The 21293-nt window shown below is 48.7% G+C and overlaps 1 non-coding gene across 1 annotated transcript; it reads right to left on the bottom strand.

Annotated features, from left to right (window-relative positions):
• Window positions 1-10623: 10623 nt before the first annotated feature.
• Trnak-cuu lies at window positions 10624-10696 on the bottom strand. Its single transcript has one exon. It is a non-coding gene; the product is annotated as a tRNA-Lys (tRNA).
• Between the last annotated feature and the right edge of the window lie 10597 nt (window positions 10697-21293).

The raw sequence follows: 21293 nt of genomic DNA, 5'->3' as shown, positions 1-21293 counted from the left end.
TGCGACTCGACCCCAAGAGTCGAGACCTTACAGCGTTCATCACGCATGAGGGTTTATTTCGCTTCAAGCGAGTCTGCTTCGGCTTGGCCTCCGCGCCAGCCGCATTCCAACAAGTCATGTCAAAGATCCTTAAGGACTGTCCTGGTGTACAGTTCTACAAGAACACGACACGCACTTGCGCGAAGTCCTCCGACGGATCAAGTCCGCTGGCATGAAACTGAACAGAAAGGCGGTTTTCCGCGTTCCAACCTTGTCTTTTCTCGGCCATAGTCTATCCGCGGAAGGCGTAGCGCCCCTTCCGTCCAAGATAGAAGCCGTTCTGAACTTCCCCTCACCGTCCGATCCAACACAACTCAAGCCATTCCTCGGTCTAGTGGAATATTATAGCAAATTCATTCCACATTGTGCGACAGTAGTCGAACCGATGCGTCGTTTGTTGCGCAAGGGCAACTCTTTTTCTTGGACTCCTGATGTCGAGAGCGCCTTCCAAGAAGTCAAGACAGCTCTCCAGAAAGCACCCATCTTAACAATGTTTGACCCGACTTTGCCGGTCATCGTATCAACTGATGCTTCGAACTACGGCCTCGGAGCAGTTCTGCAACAACAGCACGGGCAGAAGCTCAAGACCGTGGCCTTTGCAAGCCGTTCCTTGACGGACACGGAGCGACGGTACTCCGTGGGAGAGAAGGAGGCCCTGGCGATCCTGTGGTCGTGCGAGAAGTGGCATACTTACCTCTGGGGAAGGCAGTTCACCATCCGCACTGATCATCGAGCACGCGTCACCCTCATGTCTACGCAAAGCACCGGAGTCCGACCGCTACGCATCAGCCGTTGGACGGCCCGGTTGTTCAACTACAACTTCCTGATGGAGTACCGCAAGGGTACCGACAACACCGTCGCAGATGCACTGTCCCGTCTGCCCGTCAAGGACACAGAAGACGGCACCAAGTTTCCTGAGGAAGTGGTTTCCATAGTCTGCGCTTCACTGACTCAGCGCGACTTTCAAGATGCAACAGCCCGTGATCCCATTCTACCGAAAGTCATGGAATACATCTCGTCAACATGGCCAGCTGAAGACAAGCTGCCTCCAGGGTTCAAGCCCTACTTCGCAGTCCGAGAACAGCTGTCGCAGGTGGACAGACTGCTGTTTAACGCCGAGAAGAGCATCGTGCCGACCAGTCTACGCGACCAGGTCATCGAGATAGCGCATGAGACGCATCAAGGGATCACGAGGACCACAGGACTTATCAAAGAACTCTACTGGTGGCCTCAAGTATCTCTCCACATCAAACAATACGTCCAACATTGCACCATATGTCAGTCTACGGACAAACCAGCAAAGACATTCCGAGCACCTTTACAGCCAGTCGATTTTCCATCTCGTCCTTGGACGAAGTTAGGTATGGACATCGTTGGTCCGTTCGAACGCGCTCCGCGCAACGAACGTTTTTTCATCACCCTTGTGGACTACCACAGCAAATGGCCAGAGGTCATGAGCGTCCACAACGTCACGACTGCGTCTATGGTAGACTTCCTGAAGCTTGTCTTTGCACGAGAGGGGTTGCCGGAAGAAATCGTCACCGACAACGGCCCCCAGTTCATCTCCAGGGAATTTACAGAGTTCCTCAAGAATCAAGGTATTCGTCATCTCAGGTCATCCCTGTACCACCCCCAAGCGAATGGGCAGGTGGAACGTTTCAACCGTGTCTTGAAGTCCACCATACAGTTGGCTGTCGTCCAGCAACGCAACCTCAGAGAAGCAGTCACGGAGTACTTAGGAGTGTACCGTGCCACTCGCCATGCTGCAACGGGAGAAACTCCCGCGTTCCTGCTTCATGGCAGGAACCATCGCAATCGTCTTCATCTTTCGGGGCGTCCAGTCCCCGACCCTCAAATTCCAAGGTCCACAGTCCAACAAAGACTTCCACAAACAATCAAGAAATATCAAGAACGCATGAAGATGTACTCAGACAGAAGGCGTGCTGTCAAGCGGCCTACATTCATTCCTGGACAGACCGTCAAGGTCAACAAACCTCGTCACTGAGGAAAGTTAGAGATGAAGTATGCTTCTCCTCAGAAGATCCAAGATCAAGTGGGTCCAGCTACATACCGGCTGGACGATGGATCCACGTGGCATGCGTCCAAGTTGACGCATACAACTCTTCAACCTTCATCAACCAGAGCATCTTGGTTCCGGGAAGATTTGTACCCCCCGGACCCCCCTTTTTTCCCTGCAGTTGTTCTGCCCACAGTCCCGCCGGCTCCCCCAGAGCCGCCTGTTCCTGTCCTTGGTCCGGCTAGCCCGGACACCACCAATCCAGATCCTGCGGGTCAACGTCCTGACCCTGGCCTGAGTCCTGAGGCCCCCCCTTCCCCTCCTGAGGGTCCTGTTCCAGCTAGGAGTCCCCCTCCCGTTCCCGAGGGTCCTGCTGAGGTGCAACCGGTGCCTGAGGAGATTGCTCAGCCCCCTGAGCACTACCAGTCTCCTGGGATGTCCCCAGATAGCAGCTGGTCAGCTGCCAGTTGGTCGCCCAGTCGTACAGAAACGGCTACTGAAGGTGGTGCAGTTTCCGACACCTCCTTTGACGGTGCCCCAGAACCGGTACCAGCGCCGTCCCCTGTGAGAGTGCCGTCGGCATCAGGCGGCCAGCCGACCTTCCGGTCGGATCCTCCAGAGACCCAGGGTCGAGGTCCCGACACCTCCACCCCCCGTCAGGACAGTCGCCCACATCGAGCCCGGCGGCTGCCCGAACGTCTCAAAGACTACTTTGTGAACCTTTACGACAGCAGTTCAAGTCTCGGAGAGATCCAAGACATATGAGTTTAGTGCACACATCAACTATTGAACATTCTTCTAGTCAACCCCAGTGAATAATTTTTCTTTTTGTGTGTGTAGTGACAACGGACATTTTAGGAAACCTTAACTATTTTCAATGCTACATGCCCATGAACATTTGAACGTGAAGTCTTCGTCTTCTCTGCCACGTGCAGTAAGAAGTGTAACTGGCTACTTGCCTATTTTTTTTTATTAGGTTTTACTTGCCCAGTGTCTTTTGCTCAATTTTTATTTTATCCTGCCTTAAGGTTTTAGCCTTATGAGACAGTGTATTTTCTTTTCCTAAGAGAGGGAAGGATAGGTGTTTATTTTTTTTTAAGGAAAGGAAAGTGTAGTAGTTCAATTTTTTCATTTAGTTTCGCTCGCCACACTAACCAGGTGGCGCCACGAACTGTCACTGCATATCTCTGTAGCCAGGCGGCGCTACACTTCATCCATTGGGCCGTGCGCCCAGGTGGATCTCCCCCGGGGCGGTTGGCCCCCGGGTTGTTTCCCTCTAAATAAACGAGTACGTGTTCTGGCCTCGGCCGATGTAGACGTCCCTTCCTTCCGGGTTGTTCCCGCCTCGGACCCGCCGGTGCTCGCCGCCCCACCTCGGCATGTGGGACAACATCTTTCAGCAGGCCGCCTCGGCGCTGCTTCTTTTCCTTTCTTTTTTTTATTTATTGGGCTCTCCGAATCACAACAAGTACCTCACGCGTTCATTATCTATAAACATTCCATCCAACATTGTTGCGTGGCTCAGCGATTACCTATCTCATAGAAAGCAATCTGTTTTAATCAGCGGCAAAAGCTCGGGTAATGGGGTTACGTCCGGAGTACCACAGGGGTCTGTATTGGGACCACTTTTATTTTTAATTTTTATCAATGATATCACTAACTCCATACAATCTAAAATACGGCTATATGCTGATGACTGCATACTTTATTCTGAAATTCATAACACATCCAATTGCTTGACTTTGCAGAAAGATATCTGTCGTATCTCCGCCTGGTGTGAAAAATGGGGAATGATTTTGAACGTAACCAAGTGTAATCATGTATGTTTCACGCGCAAGAGACAGCCTGTCACCTTCAAATACGTTATCAGCGAAATTTCTTTACCAACTGTTTCTGAATTTAAATACCTCGGTGTCTATTTTACAGAAAACCTTTCGTGGGCCAAACAAGTGGACTACACATCCACAAAAGCGACCAGAATGCTGAACTTTATTAGACGTAACTTTAAAGATCGTCCCAAGTTTACCAAACGAACGCTGTATCTAACCTATATTAGACCAATTTTAGAGTATGCCTGTGTCGCCTGGGACCCCCACCAGGCCTACCATGTCAACCAGCTAGAGGCAGTTCAAAATAAAGCAGCTTGTTTTATATTGGGTAATTATAACTTTGGATCAAGTGTGACTCAACTAAAAATAGAACTTGATTTAATTCCATTATTCCAGAGAAGGCGGTCTATGCGGCTAAAATTTTACTACAGCATTTTTCATAGTTATTTCGGTGTTGACAAATCCAAGTACATGCTGCCTGCCCACTACTCATCAGGAAGGCGTGATCACTCCAAAAAAGTGCGAGAGTATAAATGTAGAACGGATGTGTTTAAATACTCCTTCTTTCCAGGCACAACGAGCACCTGGAATTTGCTGCCAGAGGAAATAATTTCTACAACTTCTGCCACTTCTTTCTTTAACCATGTGTTAAGTGATGCTTCATAAACCTAAAAACAATAGATATTATTATCTCATGTTCGGCCTCGCGCTTTTTGTACTTTTTTGTACTTTTTTTTTACTTTTTGTATCTCTGTACTTTTTCTCAAATGTATGTGTACCCCTCCCTCGCAATAATGACTTTGTAAGGCGATGCGAGGTATTCTGAATAAATATAGCATAGTAAACATAGCCTAACAAAGGCCACGTACCTAAAATGTAAGTCTGCTACTTTTTTTCTTGTCCTCGACTTTTCGCATGCTCTCTTTAAGACACTTGCATTTCTTATGCTCATCTTTGCATGCAGGCAGTCCCTCGCCCTTGAGTCCTCCTCAAACAGGCGTCATGTTATATATTTTTATCAACTCAATCAGACTTCAAGTGTTTCATATGGAAATGTAATTTTTTTTCTAGGTTGACATTCGTCGCAATATTATCTTTCCCAACAAGAAGTGGGAGGATTTGCATGGGCAAATGGTGGACAGTCTGTTTGCTAAAGAGCCGGCCGTCTAAATCCGGGGCTTGGACGTTTTGAAGAGGAAGAGCCCAACAGGGCGATTGTCAAACAAGGCAGAGGCCCTGGGGCACACAGAGGCCTTCCCTCCATTAACACTAAAGAAGGTGGTGGTACTGCGCAGTAAGATTCATACTTATGATTTATGAGCACTTTAAAGAATCCATTTTCCCAGCAAGCCTATGCTATCAGTACGATACAATTTTCTGCGAAGGTGCCCATAGCTGGTGTATTTTCTTCTATAAAAATCGAAAGTATAAACTCACCCGAGAAAAAAAAAAGTGCTCTTTTCTTACGCACGGCATCCGTCTGCTAACGATTGGAGCGAGATGCAGCAGAGAGCGGTCGCAATCCAGAATGGGTATCTACCCCTACAAACAGGCAGATTTAGCATAGCCTGGACTAGCTGGGCTGTTGATTCGCTTGGCATTCCTTCAATGTGAATCTTTCTTTTTGGGCTTCATTAGCCCCCTTACTGACGATTATATCCCTATGGAACAAGCTGTCCAATGCACGAAACTGATTTGCAAGTTCCTCAGCGAAAAATGCACTGAATTGAGAAGATAACGGAGCATTTTAATGAATCTTGGAAACCAATGAGCAGGTTGTGAATATTGATTGAGGATATTTTGGTGTTTTGTACTTAGTATGTGAATCTATATTTTATTAACATTCCAGAAGGACAAATTGGTATTTTTTGGTTTATAAAGAGATGGTACCATTGTAAAAATAGGAGTGTGATATCCAGTATTTTAGTAAACCAGTGCTGAATAAAGCCTTGCCTTTGCAGCATAGTGGTGAATATGATATAGTTTTTTGTTTCTGAACTTGTGGCACTGAACCCAAAGAGAAATCCAAAGTATAGGAGTTCCGCGTTCTTACCTACATTATGATTACAAGAAGATAGCTAGGTCGTTGTCGTGCAGCGTCTGCCACTACATCTTTGTGTGTTTCTTATCTTGTCTTCCTGCAACAGCTCATTAGAATATGTTCAGATTTAATGTTTTATAATCTACGACTAAAGTAGAATCGTTTCTTCAGTGTATAACGTTCAAAAAAATTTGCTTTCATCCTACGTTGAAATCTTGTTTTGGGCCTGCCATGCTGCTTTTTTCTGACTTGAGAGGTTTGTGAACACCTATACTGCATTTCATACTTGGTATACAACGCAGTGAAGGCTACTGGCACGAGCACTTCGCTTCATCATGCACTTCTTTTGCGCGCACCTTTGCACTAGATGAAGCCACGAGCTCGCGCCAGTAGCCTTGACAGTGTTGCACACTAAGAATGAAACGGAGTATAAAGGATCCAATTTCTGATGGGCTGATGGGTCTAAAGGGTTTGCATTAAAGGGTTGATGGGTCTAAAGAGCAGACGTATCTAAAGGGTTGGAAGTGCTAAGAGGGTCCCATACCACAGCAAGACTGATGGATAATTTTCAATAAGGAAACCATACGTTTTGCAATCTACAGCTTTCCTTGCTAATCGTTGTCCCATCGTTTTCTGAGCTCAGATGCAGACCACTAAGGGCCCTTGCATTTGCATGCAACGGCACCCGATCACGTTACAATTGCTTACAACAGCTTACTATGAAATAATACATTTACTTAGGCTTAGGAGAATTAAAAGCCAAAGCAGAAATGTAGATACTTTGCAAGTTCCTACAACACATTGCACAGCCCTCAGCTGCCATAACAACACAATGTATTGTCACGAGTGGCTAGGTGACGAAACAAGGAATAACTGAGTAAACAAAACGTTGTGCCTACTTAGCCAGCTGCGCACGCAGCAGTGTCATATCGTTTTAAGCGACTGTAATGCAGTCCGATGCGACTGTCTGAACTAGCCTTGAGGATCTGCCACAGCAAGCCACTGTGCTTGTGATCTGCTCGAGATGATGTGCAGCAGGTAATCAAATCAAACGTGGTGGGACACTACAACTATGAACACTGCCCTTACAGTGCAGTGATATCAAAAACCTAGCCTGGAACTTGGAAGATGTAGATAGTGATGTAAGTAATCTTTTCATACTGCACCATTTGTTTCTCAACAAGCGAGATAATTGTCAAGACCATATGCTAACCACCTAGCTTGACCTATGGGTAGTGTGCAGCAAGCTGGGGGCACCACATTGTGGCTCAAGTGTGTCGCAGGAAAGGCAGCGGACAGCGAGAGCATTGCATATGTACCAAGGAAAACTTTGAAACGTATCACGTGAAACATCCCATTGTTAAATGTGTGAATAATAACAAACACCGCCTACTAGGAAAGAAAGTGTCTGATTTATCAGTGCAGTCACACTTTGAAGACAAGCGAGAGGGCAGAAAATACTGTTTCCTATTCCAACAAAGGCTAGATTTTGTCGTAGTTTTTAAGCAATGTCAACTTTGCCGAGCACCACGGTACACAAAATTTTGAAGGTACTGTTGGTGTTAACTAGAGATGAAGATTAAAAACGCAAAACCTATGTATAAACTAGAAAAACAATAAAAAGAGCAGTGATCACTTGTTTCCCACTAAGTCTAGCCACTCTTTCAGATCATGAAGAGTAGTCTGATAAAATAAGGGTCTCATTTCCACAACACCGCCCACCAACTAAAAGCAGTGGCTGCACACTTCGACACAGACGTTGCGCTCTTGTTGGGCACGATGCGCCACCTGGTAAATTTCCCCCCTCATCCCAAGATCAGCTGCGCAAAGAAGCACGCGGCCCCCTTTGTTCCCTGTGCGGCCGGACGGGCGTATTCTGTGCCCTTCTGGTGTGGCGCAGAGTACATCGGGCAGACAGGCCGCTGCCTCAACGACCGCCTGCGCAAACACGAAAGAGAAGCAACAAAAAACGAAGGGGATTCCCAGCACCCCATGGTCCATCACGTCAAGGTTTGCACCCCCTGTGCCCCCGAGTTCTCGTCCGCGCATGTTCTGGGGGCCAAAAAGAACCGCTACGGAAACGAGGTCTTGGAAGCATCCGCCATAAAAGAAGCGCCGAGGAGCTTTTCGTCGGCCTCCCTGTAGCTGTCGCAGAGGGAGTTGACCTTCCTGGGACCAGAATTGGCGACCTTGGGCGCGGCGGGCGAGTGGGCATTGCTCTTGAGAGAAAAATCGAGATGCCGCCTACCTTCTTCCTCTCTTTCCCCGCTGCCTCTGCGTTTTACTTTCCCCACTGCTCCCTCTCCTGTCTTTCTTAACGGGGCCTTCCCTTGGACCCCTCCTTTTCTTTGCCCCCCCCCCTCCTTCTAACTTTTTCCCTCTCCTCTGGTGAGCTTCCCAAGGCGATGCGTGACGGGATTAAATCATTTGAGTGTTGAAAGTTGAAAGATGTGTTGTACTGTTTCCTGTCTTTATGTATAAAACTCTTTCTAAAGTTACAAAAACACCTTCAATGTCGATTTTACAGAAATAGATGTTATAGCAACTTCTCAGCTTGAATTCACGGTACCTGGTACACACCAATGTTGCGTGCGTGTCAAACAGTTGAACGTGTGCACATGACGTGACAATTACTCGCTCACCTTGTGCTGCGCTTCCATTGGTTAGAGTAGAGGAGCAAACAGCTGCATAAAGGAAAGATCGCGTCGTATCATGCGAGTTCTCTCAGTTTCAGCATGAGCGAATGATGAGGACAGGCCTAGTTCGGACACCTCCTGAAGAGAGAGAACACAAGGCTTGCTATGTCGAGGAAAAGCTTCAATGATTGATGAAACCTATTAACTTATGCCTGATGTCGACACGCAATATCGAAAAATAAATTACACCTTGTAAGTCAGACACACTGCTTTTGCTAAAAAGGGACGTAATCCCAAACTAAAAAATATTGACCGGAGTTGCCGTTTAAAAGACCACAAAACACCCCAAACATTTTTTTTAATTTTTTGCCAGAGATTTATTAAAGTGTCGGAAGACTACCCAATCAATATTTTGCTACAGCGTCGCATATATTTTTAATAAAGTAAAAGAACACAACCACTCGAGGCTGGACTGAGAAGGAAGAAGAAATGTAAAAGAGGAGAGAGTTGCTGAAAGTCACGTACCACGCCCAATCGCATTTTTTGTCCTTTTTGCGCACGTTGCACAAATTGCGCACGTTGCACAAAGCATGCAAGAGTCACGCACTTCGTGCTTGATGCCCTTGAAAACGAACTGAGGCTTCACGTGGAAGAGAAGCCTGCTAAAGGGCTCCAGGGGTCTTGTGACGATATCCAAACCAAAGCTCGAGAGTTGGCCCAAGGAGATGGAATCGGCCGGTAAACATTTAATGCGAGTAGGGGGTGGGTGCGGTAGTTTATCCAACGCGACGGACTCCCTCTTCGTCGTAGAACTACCATCTGCCAGCGACTCCCAGCCGACTACGAGGAGCGACTGGTGGAATTCCAGCGGTATGTCATCAAGCTGAGGCATGAGAAAGACTACCTTCTCGGCCAGCTCGGGAATGCTGATCAGACACCGGTCTACTTTCATGAGCCAAGCCGCGCCATGGTGACAAAGAAAGGAGCCAAAGATGTCCGCCTGTTGACGACCGGACACGAGCATACCTGATTTACTGTGATGCTCTGCCGCACAGCCGATGGACAGAAGCTTCCGCCATATATCGTGTTCCACTGGAAGACAAACCAAAAGAAGTCTTCCCGAAGAAGGTAATCATCTGGGCGAACCAGAAGGGTTTAATGAACAAAGAAATGATTAAGGAGTGGTTCAAAATTGTATGAATAAAGCGCCCGAAAGCAGACCTGAATCTTTCCAACATGCTGGTCCTGGACACGTTCAGGGGCCACATTTGCCCGGGGGTGAATAAGGCCATCCAGGAGGCGGGCACTAACCTGATCGTCATTCCTGGTGGCATGACATCCCAACTCCAACCCTTGGAAGTCACCATAAACAAACCGTTGAAGGTCCGCGTCGCAGTGCTCTACAAAGAGTGGCTGGCGAGGGACGACGGAGCCATGACTCCAACGGGGCACCAGAAGAAGGCTCCATGTAGTGAAGGCACACCTTGGATCAAAGACGCGTGGGAGGACCTGCCAGCAACCATCATTCAGATCGCCTTCAAAATATGTTGCATATCGAATGCACTCAATGGCACCTAAGGCAATATCATCTGAGGTGCTGAGGACTCCTACGAAACATCCGACGATGATGACTTGTGTGGAAGTTCGGACGATGGTGGAGCTTGTGGCAGTGAGCAGTCAGGTCTAGCCGAGCACGCAATTAATTAAGATGGGTTTTATTTAAATATTCTGTCCTATTTTTAAAAATGCAAATCGACTTATATTTGATTTTTTTTTTGTTTTTTATTGTTGGGTTCAATAAATAGGAGTATCTGTTTTCGTGGTCGACCTATTTTCGGGTAAATACAATATGTACGGTCCATATTTGCGGGGGCGCTCGCCCGCTCAAGCGGGAGGGGGGCGTGAAAGCACCACAAATCCCGCTATAAGAGTCAGGCCAACTCTGCCCAGCGGCAGTCGTCGCTGGGAACCCGAAAGGTAATAAACGCTTGTCTTGTTGAACTGGATTTCGGGTGTTGTACCTTCCTGCGGGCAGCAGCAAGGCCAAACCGCTGCATCTGGCGCCCAACGTGGGGCCCGAACCCACGACCCTGAGATTAAGAGTCTCGTGCTCTACCGACTGAGCTAGCCGGGCACACTATGCCCCAGATGAAAGGACCCTGCTCTGCGAAGTCTGCGGGGGTACCAGAAATTCACTGGCCCACACATCGGGCCGGCCTGCTCCACCGCGAGCGCGCACCAGCCACCCACGTGCCGCAGGACGCGGACCTGGACATGGCACTGAACTTACTCCGCCGACTGCGCCCGCACCTCCTCCGAGAGTCGGACGACGTCATTTTTGAAGACGACGACGCCTCGTACACGGACACCCAGAGGGGAGGAAAGTGTGGGGGCGCTCGCATGCTCAAGCGGGAGGGCGGCGTGAAAGCACCGCACATCCCACTTTAAGAGAGAAAAAGACAAAGAAGCTCGAAGGACAGAGGCGTGTTCTTTCCGAGCTCCAGCTTTAAACATTTTATTCTTCTGCTCCTCGACTCCGAGGGCCACGAAGCTCGCCACACAGGTACGCAAACATCTTCCATACCCTGGTCAACCTAATCCTAGACCCACGGCTCGTCTCCATCACCGAGTGAGCAAAAACAGGCCGCCCCTGTGGGGCGGGCCTCACTAAGCCTAACACCGGCGCCGCGGTTCCGGCCGCCTACCGCCTCACCGCCATGCTTGTCGACACATTGTCGGAAAACTCGCCCGTCCAGCCCGCTGGGGCGGTACCTCTCTCATGCCAATTTACCTCACCCGCGCCCAAGCAACCCAGAAGCACAACAATTATAATGAAACTCGCAAACCACGTAAACATCACCACCCTTCGCTTCACGTCCCTCTGCGCCGCCATTCTGGACGGAGCGAGACTGACTAAACTCGAACAAGAAGACACCTACATTAGGCTCCGCGCACCGCAAAATCTCTTGGCTATAGATACGTTTCGCCCAACGGCCCACCAGAAACTTCTCCAACTCACGAACGTCACCATCGACGGTGAGTCACATGAAACCAACTCCTACGTAGCAAACGATCCTCTGAATGCCCGTGGGGTAATACATGGTATTACCGCCGAAATCACTGACGAATACCTCTCGCAGCACGTTCGTGTTGAGAACGCCAAACTGCTCGGAATCCGCCGCCTCGGCCGCACGAACACCATTCTCCTCACCGTTGAAGGGCCACGCCTTCCCCGTTACGCATTCATTCGCTGTGGAGCCTACCCGATCTATCCTCAACGAGCGAGAAGTAAACAATGTACGTTGTGCCACGGCATTGGTCACCGCGCCGACGTGTGCCCCAACAAGACCTCCTTCACAAGATGTCCCATCTGCAGCAAGGTCTTCCCCTATAACCACGACCCCTTGAACACACCACATGACTGCGACCCGCACTGCTTCAACTGCAACGGGGAACACCCGCCGTCCTCCTCTGCGTGCCCGGCTAGGGCGAAGGCGGACGAGGATGCTCAGAAGTGGCAACGCATTCACAAAAGACACCGCTTTCGAGCGGTCGCCCCACCATCACAGGATTTGCAGAGCTGGCCAGCCCTGCCTACCACAAACCGCTTTGACATCCTCCAGGCACCGCGGAGCCAAAGTCGCAGCCTGAGTCGCCCACCGCACTACACCAAGACCGAACCACCGCACGACACCGCACGACACCGGGACCGAACACCAAAGCCGGACAAGCAGAAGGACTCCAACACTCCCAAGGCCGACCGAACGTCGCGACCCTCGAAGACATCAACCCCAACATCACTGGCACCACAAGGGAACCACGCAGCTTCTGCCCCTCTCCCTCCTCAAGCCCGTAGCCCCACATTTCACCCAACTTATTCCCAAGCCCTCCTACCACCAACTCCGTCTCCCCCCTCCCAATGCGACATCATCGAAATGATCCAACAAGCCCTCGCCCCCATTATGCAAGCCGTCCAACGACTAGCCGACCGCATTGACAAACTCGAACAATACCTCACCACCCTAGAGGAGCACCCCCGGAAACGTGCTGCCCACCACCAAATAAACGCCATGGAAGAAACCCCGGAGGCCCAAAATGCCTGACGCCCTTCATCACCCTACACCAACCCAAACTTCCCTCGTCATATGGCAATGGAACTGTCGCAGCCTCAAACGCAAAAAGAACACCCTCCTGCAGTATATGCTTCACGCAGGGACGCAGCCGGATATCATTGCCCTCCAAGAGACCTACGGCAACTTTCCCCTTCCCGGCTACGACAGTTTTATACAACCCAGCATCGTCCCTAGACACAAAGGACACAAAACACCCCCTCCCCCCCAAGCGATGACGGTCACATACGTGCGCAAACAAATTCCAACCATCCAGGATGATTCCGGGCCCCTCAACTCCCCCACCAAGGAGCACGTAATCACCCACTCCACTTACCACGGACAAAAGGTCTCCATCATCAATGCCTACTGGACCCCACGTGGTCACGACTCCCCCCTCCCACCTCTCCAGACCCCTGTTGTAGCAGCCAAGGCACCATCGACTCTCCTCCTCCTGGGAGACTTCAACTGTCCGCACCCCAATTGGGGATACGACAGGACCTCCGCACTCGGCAGGAAACTGGACGCTTTCGCAGGCCTTCACCACCTTACTCTCCTGAACGATACGTCCACTCCGACACGCCAGGGCACAGCCCGAGAAAACGATACAACCCCAGACCTTACATGGATACGCAGCGACATGAGTGCAAGTTGGGATAACACTGACGAGAACCTAGGTAGTGACCACCATATCATACAGATCACCCTAACTCCCAAACACGGCACCCGGCAGCGGCACTCACGAAGCCCCATATCGCAAATTGTAGACTGGCCGAAAGCCAGAAAGGCGATTGAAGACCTTCCCGCGTCTAACCCTGATCCAACAGCATGGTGCGCCAACATCATGAACACCGTGGCGAAATACACGCGCCATGTTAAGCGCACTGAAGAGCACCCTTATATTGACACCCACCTCCTCAACATTTGGAGCAAACGCCGCAGAGTCGTTAAGGCTTGGAAGAAGAACAAATCCAGCACCACCCTCCAAGAGAAGATCGCATGCCTTACCTACGAAGCTCAGGAGTATGCAGACCAACTAGCCACGGACACATGGCTCAAGACATGCGATAATATGAATGATCACCTCCACACTCCTAGAGTGTGGCAGATCATGCGCACCCTGCTCGGCCAGAACCGACCCCGTAACACTTTACAGAAACTGCAACTGGCATTAGACGCGTCGTCATCGGAACTCACCAACCAAATCAGAGATGTTTTCTATCCGCACTTTCCACAAAGCATTCAGAACCTTTACTATCCTCAATCACCACCCGAGCCTGAGGCAGAGGGTATCAATTCGGACTTCACGTTCGAGGAGCTCTTTACAGCCCTTCGTTCTTTTACGCGTACCACGTCTCCTGGACCTGACAAAATCACGTACGGAATCCTCCGAAATCTTCCTGACATAAAGCTACTTGAACTCCTAGAGATTCTTAATGAGGTATGGCGCTCTGGAAACATCCCTGCGTCGTGGAAAACTGCCAACGTCCTAGTCATCCCGAAACCTGGTAAACCCCCAACCACCATCAATAATCTCCGCCCCATCTCCATGACCTCCTGTTTGGGAAAACTATTGGAGAAGATGGCGCTTACTCGGCTGGAGTGGCACCTCGACGCTCACAACCACCTTTCTCCCACCATGGTCGGATTCCGCTCCCATGTTTGCACTCAGGACGTCGCCCGCCGCATCCATGAAGATATATACGCGTACAAAAGCACAGCACAACTCCGTACAATCGCCGGAGTGGACATTAAAAAGGCCTTTGATGGGGTAGACCACTCGGCAATTCTACACAACCTCGCAGACACTCGCCCCGGTGCAAGACTTTTTAATTACATTAAGAACTTCCTTACGGATCGAACAATTAGAATCATAGGCCCGGACGGTAACCCATCTGATCCTCACCCTCTCACCAGGGGAACACCACAAGGCTCTGTCTTATCACCTACACTGTTTAGCCTCGTCATGAAGGATCTTCCACACAAACTCTCAAAAGTCCCTGGCCTCCAACATGCCATTTATGCTGACGATGTAACCATATGGTCCTCAACTGGCAGCCCAGCAGAACAAGAGGAAACTATCCAGACAGGACTCGACATCATCCAAAGCCACGCCCACAGCGTAGGCCTCACCTGCTCCCATGATAAATCCGCTTATGTTGTGGTCTCCAACGATGACACCAAAAAAGGAGATGCATACCGCAACCTCATCCAACTGCGTATCGAAAATAACCCTATACCCCGCCGCACCCACATCAAAATTCTTGGATTCATCTTCCAACAAGACGGACGAAGCACGATATGGGTAAAAACCATTCTAAAACAACTAGAGCAAATTCTCCATATGCTCCGGCGTATCACACGACAACGCCACGGCTTACGGGAGCACGAACTTCGCAAAGTGATCGAGGCACTCGTGTACACTTGTCTCATGTATGCGTATCCATATCAAACCCTCACTACCACCCAGACAAACAAAATCCAGGGTTCCCTCCGCAAGTTCATTCGTACTGCCCTGGGAGTTCCCGTATATGCCGCCAATACCAAAATAGCGGACACTGCACTTTTCAACACACTTGAAGAGAAAACAGCGGCCAATCACCAGGCCCAGTTACACCGTCTCTCAACCTCCAGACAGGGACGGGCAATCCTTCAAAGCCTTGGCCATCCTACGGAGCACCTGCCCCCCATCCCTCCGCCCCCACCACCATGGGACGGCGTGCCACGAATAGAAGTACGCCCCATTCCCCGAAACATGGATCCAGATAGGAACAAGACGCGCCGTCAAAACTATGCTCACTACCTCCCGACGCTATCACATACTACACAGACGCTCATATCCAACCAGATCGGATCATCACTGCAGTCATCGGCCCCCACTCCACATCCACCCGCCTACACTGCGGCGTCCCTTCCTCAACTGCGGCGGAGATCCAAGCGATCGAGGAAGCCATCACCCTTCATGACCACTCGACCTCGACTATCACAATCAGATCCGATAGCCAGGCGGCGCTGCGAGCATTTGAATGTCAAGGCCTGCCAGATCACACCCGCACTACCCTTCAGGACTACATGGCCACTCACCCTGAACTCCACGTTCGTCTCGAATGGGTTCCGGGCCATCAAGGCATTCCGGAGAATGAGCGTGCACACGCTCTGGCCCGCGCAAGCAATCCTCCGGGCCCTCCGAAGCCTTGGCCGGAACCATACAACCCCCGAGAAGCTCGCGCCTCTAATCACAAGGAACGAAGAGAACATCTCCGGCTGCTTCGGCACCAGCGGTGCACCCTCTCATCACCCTCCACCATCTTCAACAGAGCAGACGCCAGCCTCATTCGCCAAGCACAGACTAACTCCCTACCTTGCGATCAATACAATCACTACATACAGGGCCGCCCCGGACAGCCTTCGTGTCAGGTGTGCGGGGGATACCCATCAAACGAACACACATACTGGCTCTGTCCAAGAGCCACGAGCTCCCCCACTCGCCCAACTCCTCTGAACTTCCCTGCCCACCTCCCCTACTCCTGGGTAAATTGGGCCGCTCCTCCTCCTGACCTACAAAACGAGCTCTGGCCTCTCCTACTTCTTCATGTGCGGGGGATCCTAGACCCTCCGCAACGAAGAACCCTAACCCAAGTTGTAGAAGACGATTCCTCCTCCAGTGCGGACGATTAAGACGGCTCGGACCTGAGCTTTTGAATAAAGTTTTCCTCCTCCTCCACTTTAAGAATCAGGCCAACTCTGCCCAGCGGCAGTCGCCGCTGGAAACTCGAAAGGTAATAAACGCTTGTCTTGTTGAACTGGATTCCGGGTGTCGTACTTCCCTGCGGGCAGCAGCAAGGCCGAACCGCTGCAAATTATAGGAAATTATAGTAGACTGTTTCTGCCATCTCGCAACACAATACGGAACTGCTACAGGGCCCGCTAAGCACACTATTGCGGAGGCTCAAAAAGTTTGGTAGTGCATAGACCGTTCGAGAGTTTGGCGTAACGGCTGCTATGGCACAGCCACTGGAGATTCAAAAAGGTACGAGAAAAATACTAAATGTACTTTCTTCTCACAATCCCATCAGTGTTGGTCAACAATTCTGTTTTCTTATCGAATACACAGATACATTACAATCAGAAATGTTTATCTCTTTGTATGTGATGAACTGTTCCTCTAAGCAATTTTGCTACTCAGGTTGTTCTTGAGGCCAAGCCAACTCTCCGAGGCCAATAGCCAACTCTAGCCAGATCAATTCTCACTGCCATATAGCTGTGTTGTGTCTCTTTGGTCTGTCTCGAGAGGTCCTGTCGCCTCGTGTTGTGCGACTGATCGGTTGTTCGGCTCACTGAAAAATGCATCCACGGAGCGTTCTAGATGTCCCCCTACTCGCTCAAGTTTTACGTGGAGCAAGATGGAAGAAATGTTGCACCTCACGTCCGAGCCGCCTAGGAGGGACTTTAAATCCTATCGTGGTTTGCTGGACGTAGACCAGCCAGATGACGACATCTTCCGAGCCATGTTTAGATTTCGGAAGGAGCAGTTCTCAGGGCTACTCTCTGGCCTCCAGATCCCAGGCAAGACTACTTCGGCCCAGGAGATTGCGATGACCGGCGACAAAGCCCTGGGCATTGCACTCCGCCGCCTTATCAACCCCAAATGGTGGATTAACCTGGAGGTTCTTTTCGGACGGAGTTTGTCGGTTTTATCAAGCATCGCAGCAAAGGTGCATCGACACATCGACAAGACCTTCGCAATCCTGCTCTTGGACCCAAATGTGCACAGGTAGCTGGACGTGGCAGAGCTCGAGCAGACGTCACGGGTGCGAATCTCGTACCACTGTTATAAAAGTAAGTTTTGAAGAATGCCGAAGTAACTTTACGGTTATATGGATCCAGAAAGTAATTACTAGTAAGCAAAGTTACTCGGCAAATATTGAGATAATTTATTTACAGCTTCAGTTAACTGCAATGTAGACATCCAGTAACACCATACTGTTGTGTCAATTCACACAACAATCCAGTTACAAGTTCTTTAGTTTTAAAAGTTATTGAGCTAGAATTACAGTTAACTTAAGGGAAGTAATGTAGCGGCATTCTGAGGTAATGTTACACTTTACTTGACCTCAATTATGAGCCCGCGGTCAACGAGACACTATTGCTGCAATACTCTTTTGCACTTTTCCAGGCAGTGCATGCCAAGGGAGCCCCACTTACAAACTGCTGGGGCTTCATAGACGGAACGGCCCGTGCCATCTGTCGTCCCTCCAGGAGCCAAGGAGACCACTTCTCTGGCCATAAGCATCACCATGTTGTGAAATATCAGTCAGTAACGTGTGCCCATGGCATAATCTTCGACCTCGATAGACCCTTTTGGGGGCAAGAACCTGAGGCAGTTAAGTACTTGGCACATGAGTAGAAAATACTGGTTGTGGTCAGTAGAACCTTGATTGAAACAGTAATACAAGCTGGTATTTTAGATTGGTGCATAAATTCCTCGCTATTGTACATAAAGGTTCGGCCAGAGCTTTATGTACATCGAAAGATGTTTTAGCAAATGACGTGATCAAAGCTTCCTTGGCATGCCGAAGTGCTTCGTTACGAGCTGGCGGAAATGAGGGAGTGCAGCTTCGACTGGGATGCAAAGCTGGTGCCGAAAGGACTTTGAAGTTGTGGATGCATCTGGAACTGGTTTTTGGTCAACATTATCTCCATTTGGGCCAGAACTCCCGAAGCGCAGCAGGTTCAGCACTGTAAACGTCCCTGTCTCCAAGAACCGCGCTAATCTTTTCCTGCGAATATACGCCTGGCATTTCTTTACAAGAATTATTACTTTATTATAAAATGCTGCGAAAGAAAGTTATTACTCAACTGCGTTGTTTACTGTCCTATGTAGTTATGATTTGTTTTTGCACATCTCTCAGGCATCATTAGTAGTAGATAAAACGTTTTTCTTATTTATAAACTATATGTAAATTTGCAGTTATTTCTTAACATTGTGCCAATATAGGTACTGAGATGAAAGAAGCGTACACAAATTTTCCGTTCATATGGAGGGAGGGTTTGAGTGATGGAAAGAATAGGAGTCCACTTGTATACAAGAAAGAGCATACCTGATGCATTGCAGCTGCTGTTCACCAGCTTTGTTTGCATCCAATAGTTATAATTTGGTTTGTGCACGTAGTAAACATTTGGTGATAATCAATCAGATTTTATTTACTGTTTATGCATATATTTTTTGTTATTCTTAAAGATCAGCGTCTCACAAACAATAGTTGAGATGAATGAAGCGACTGCCGATTCTTCATTCAATTTGAACAAACATTTGAGCAATGGAGCCGAGAAGCAGTATACTTGCACCCGAAAGAGCTTCCGTCGAACAATGAACCTGACATTCTCTAGCTAGGAAGACATTGACATTTTTTACTATTTGTTGAAGAGGTCAAAGCATACACACAAGTAGCACTGGCGAACATTATTTTGAAAGCAATAAAGATGCTTGTAGATGAGGGGAACAAGCGACTGGAAAGAGCAGTGTCGCTGATGGCCGAACCGACCGATAAAGAAGCAACGCTTGTGCTCTCCGACTCGTCAGCGCTCTCCAAAATGGCCAGCGGTGTCCAAGACCATGCTCGGGGGTGTCGAGAAGATGTCATCCTCATGAAAGTGACACCCAGGGGGTTTTCAGCTCACCTAGAATTCAAAAGTCAAGAGCACACTCTAGTTTTTGACACCAGCTCCAGGGTTGGATATGCGAGTTGTCGACTGCTCTGTGGCAGTTGCCTTTGCTTGCAGTGGGATGCTCGGAATACAATTTGAAAAGTTATGTAGCTTCAGCGAAATTTCCTATTCACGTCGGTCGCTAGACAAGCTCACTTCGCAGATTTTCACAGCGGTGAAAATATTAAAGATGGCGTCACTGTCAGTAGCTCAGTAAAGAGAAGTAAGGTTGACCGCTTGGTGAGATTCCTCGAGAAGATCGCTGAGTATTGAAACTGACGCCTGGCACGCATGTCGGAAAAACTCTTTTCAGACCAACGTTGTTGCCCTGGAGCAGAAGACCCACAAGGTGGTGGGAATCGCACACATCAGTAAAGGAACGGAGCCGTCGTCACAAAAGCCCGAAGCAGTTGGAACGAGACAGCTGTACAGTACTTTGATGAAAGAAACATCTCCGTTACTGACCGCTCACATGACAGGAACACGACGGTCAATAAGATTATTTTCGAATTCATTCTCACGAAAATCTAGCTCTAGAATACGGGAAAAAAATAGTTTGAAACAATAATTTAAATTAAACCTGAAGGAATAAGATAAACAAACATTTGTACATTAATAAACCTAATAACACATGTAGAAGGGAGTTCGCTAGCCATTAGCACGTGTCTGTATATTCTGTGTCATTTCCTTTCTTCTTTTTTTGAAGATATATTGAGCTGCGAGTTTCAGCGTCTTTCCTGTCTTCTGTTTTCTTCAACAGTTTCCTAACGTTGTTCACCGATTTTAATCATGTTAAACCAATAATACATATTTGTCTTTTACATTACAGATTATTAAAAAAAAACACAAGGAAAAGAAACCAGTGAAGAAACCTTGTTGTCGTCTCAACCAAGACACAAGACCAAGAGGCACAAAACTGAAAGGACAATATTTTAAACTATGTCATTATTACCACGACTTTATACTCGAAAAAAGCCCGCTGATAAAACACAAACCGATATAGTAGTTTCGCTGCCTCTTTGTTTTTCTTTGTTGCTTGGCTTTTAAATCAAAATTTTTTTTTTGCTCATATTAGACCCCATTAGTTTATTTTTAATCGGTTATACCTGTTAAACCGTTTGGTGGTGAAGGTAGAGAGACAAATTTTATTTTTATTCATTTTAACTCTGTATTTTTGCAGGAAGCTGCCAAAACAAAAGTGGCCCTTTTTGCTGTTCTTTATTTTGATCTTGCAGGGGGGGGGGGGGGGGGGGTGCAGGTTCGCTAGGGAACTGCAAGCTGCACCCCAAAGAGCTGCACGAAGCTCGCGAGCTGCAGTTTGTCCACCCCTGCACTAGAGCAAGTCATTCAGTTGGAGGAAAGATCTGAGACGTATGGTGTCTGGGAGCATTCTTGACCACAATTGTTTAATTTTACAACCTTGTCCTAAGCCATGTACAGAGGAAACAGTCCTTATCATTTTAATCTTAATTCACATACATTGCAGTAAGAGGTCAAGAAACAAAAGTAGGTGCAGTCCGATATGGTGCATGGGCATGGCGAGAAAATAAAACAATTACTAGAGGATTCTGTCTCCTTTTGGTACAGCCCTTACTTGTTTTGTGCAGGTACTGAGACCACGGGATTGATGATATTGAAGATGTCAGTGAGGACACAGAAGGCCCTGACGAGTGCCGAGCTGTGTGGAGTATAGTGCCATGAAGCTAGAGCTACACCTCATAGAAATGGATGAGTGAACACGGTAAAGGCTGAAGTGCAGTGCGGCAAGAAGTGCAACATAAGAAACATTGGGAGGCTATGGTGAAGACAATCTATCACAGGCAGTGATATTTGATGTTGCTCAGGTGCAAAATCAACTAGGCACAATGAAGCAAGTCTACAACTGCCGCACCAATACAACATGCATCCAGTTTA

The sequence above is a fragment of the Ixodes scapularis genome, unplaced genomic scaffold (assembly GCF_016920785.2).
Source record: "Ixodes scapularis isolate PalLabHiFi unplaced genomic scaffold, ASM1692078v2 ptg000105l_1___fragment_6___debris__unscaffolded, whole genome shotgun sequence".
Classification (NCBI taxonomy): Eukaryota; Metazoa; Arthropoda; class Arachnida; order Ixodida; family Ixodidae; genus Ixodes; species Ixodes scapularis.
Note: the sequence above shows the minus strand (reverse complement) of the source record. Positions and strands in the feature narration are given on the sequence as shown.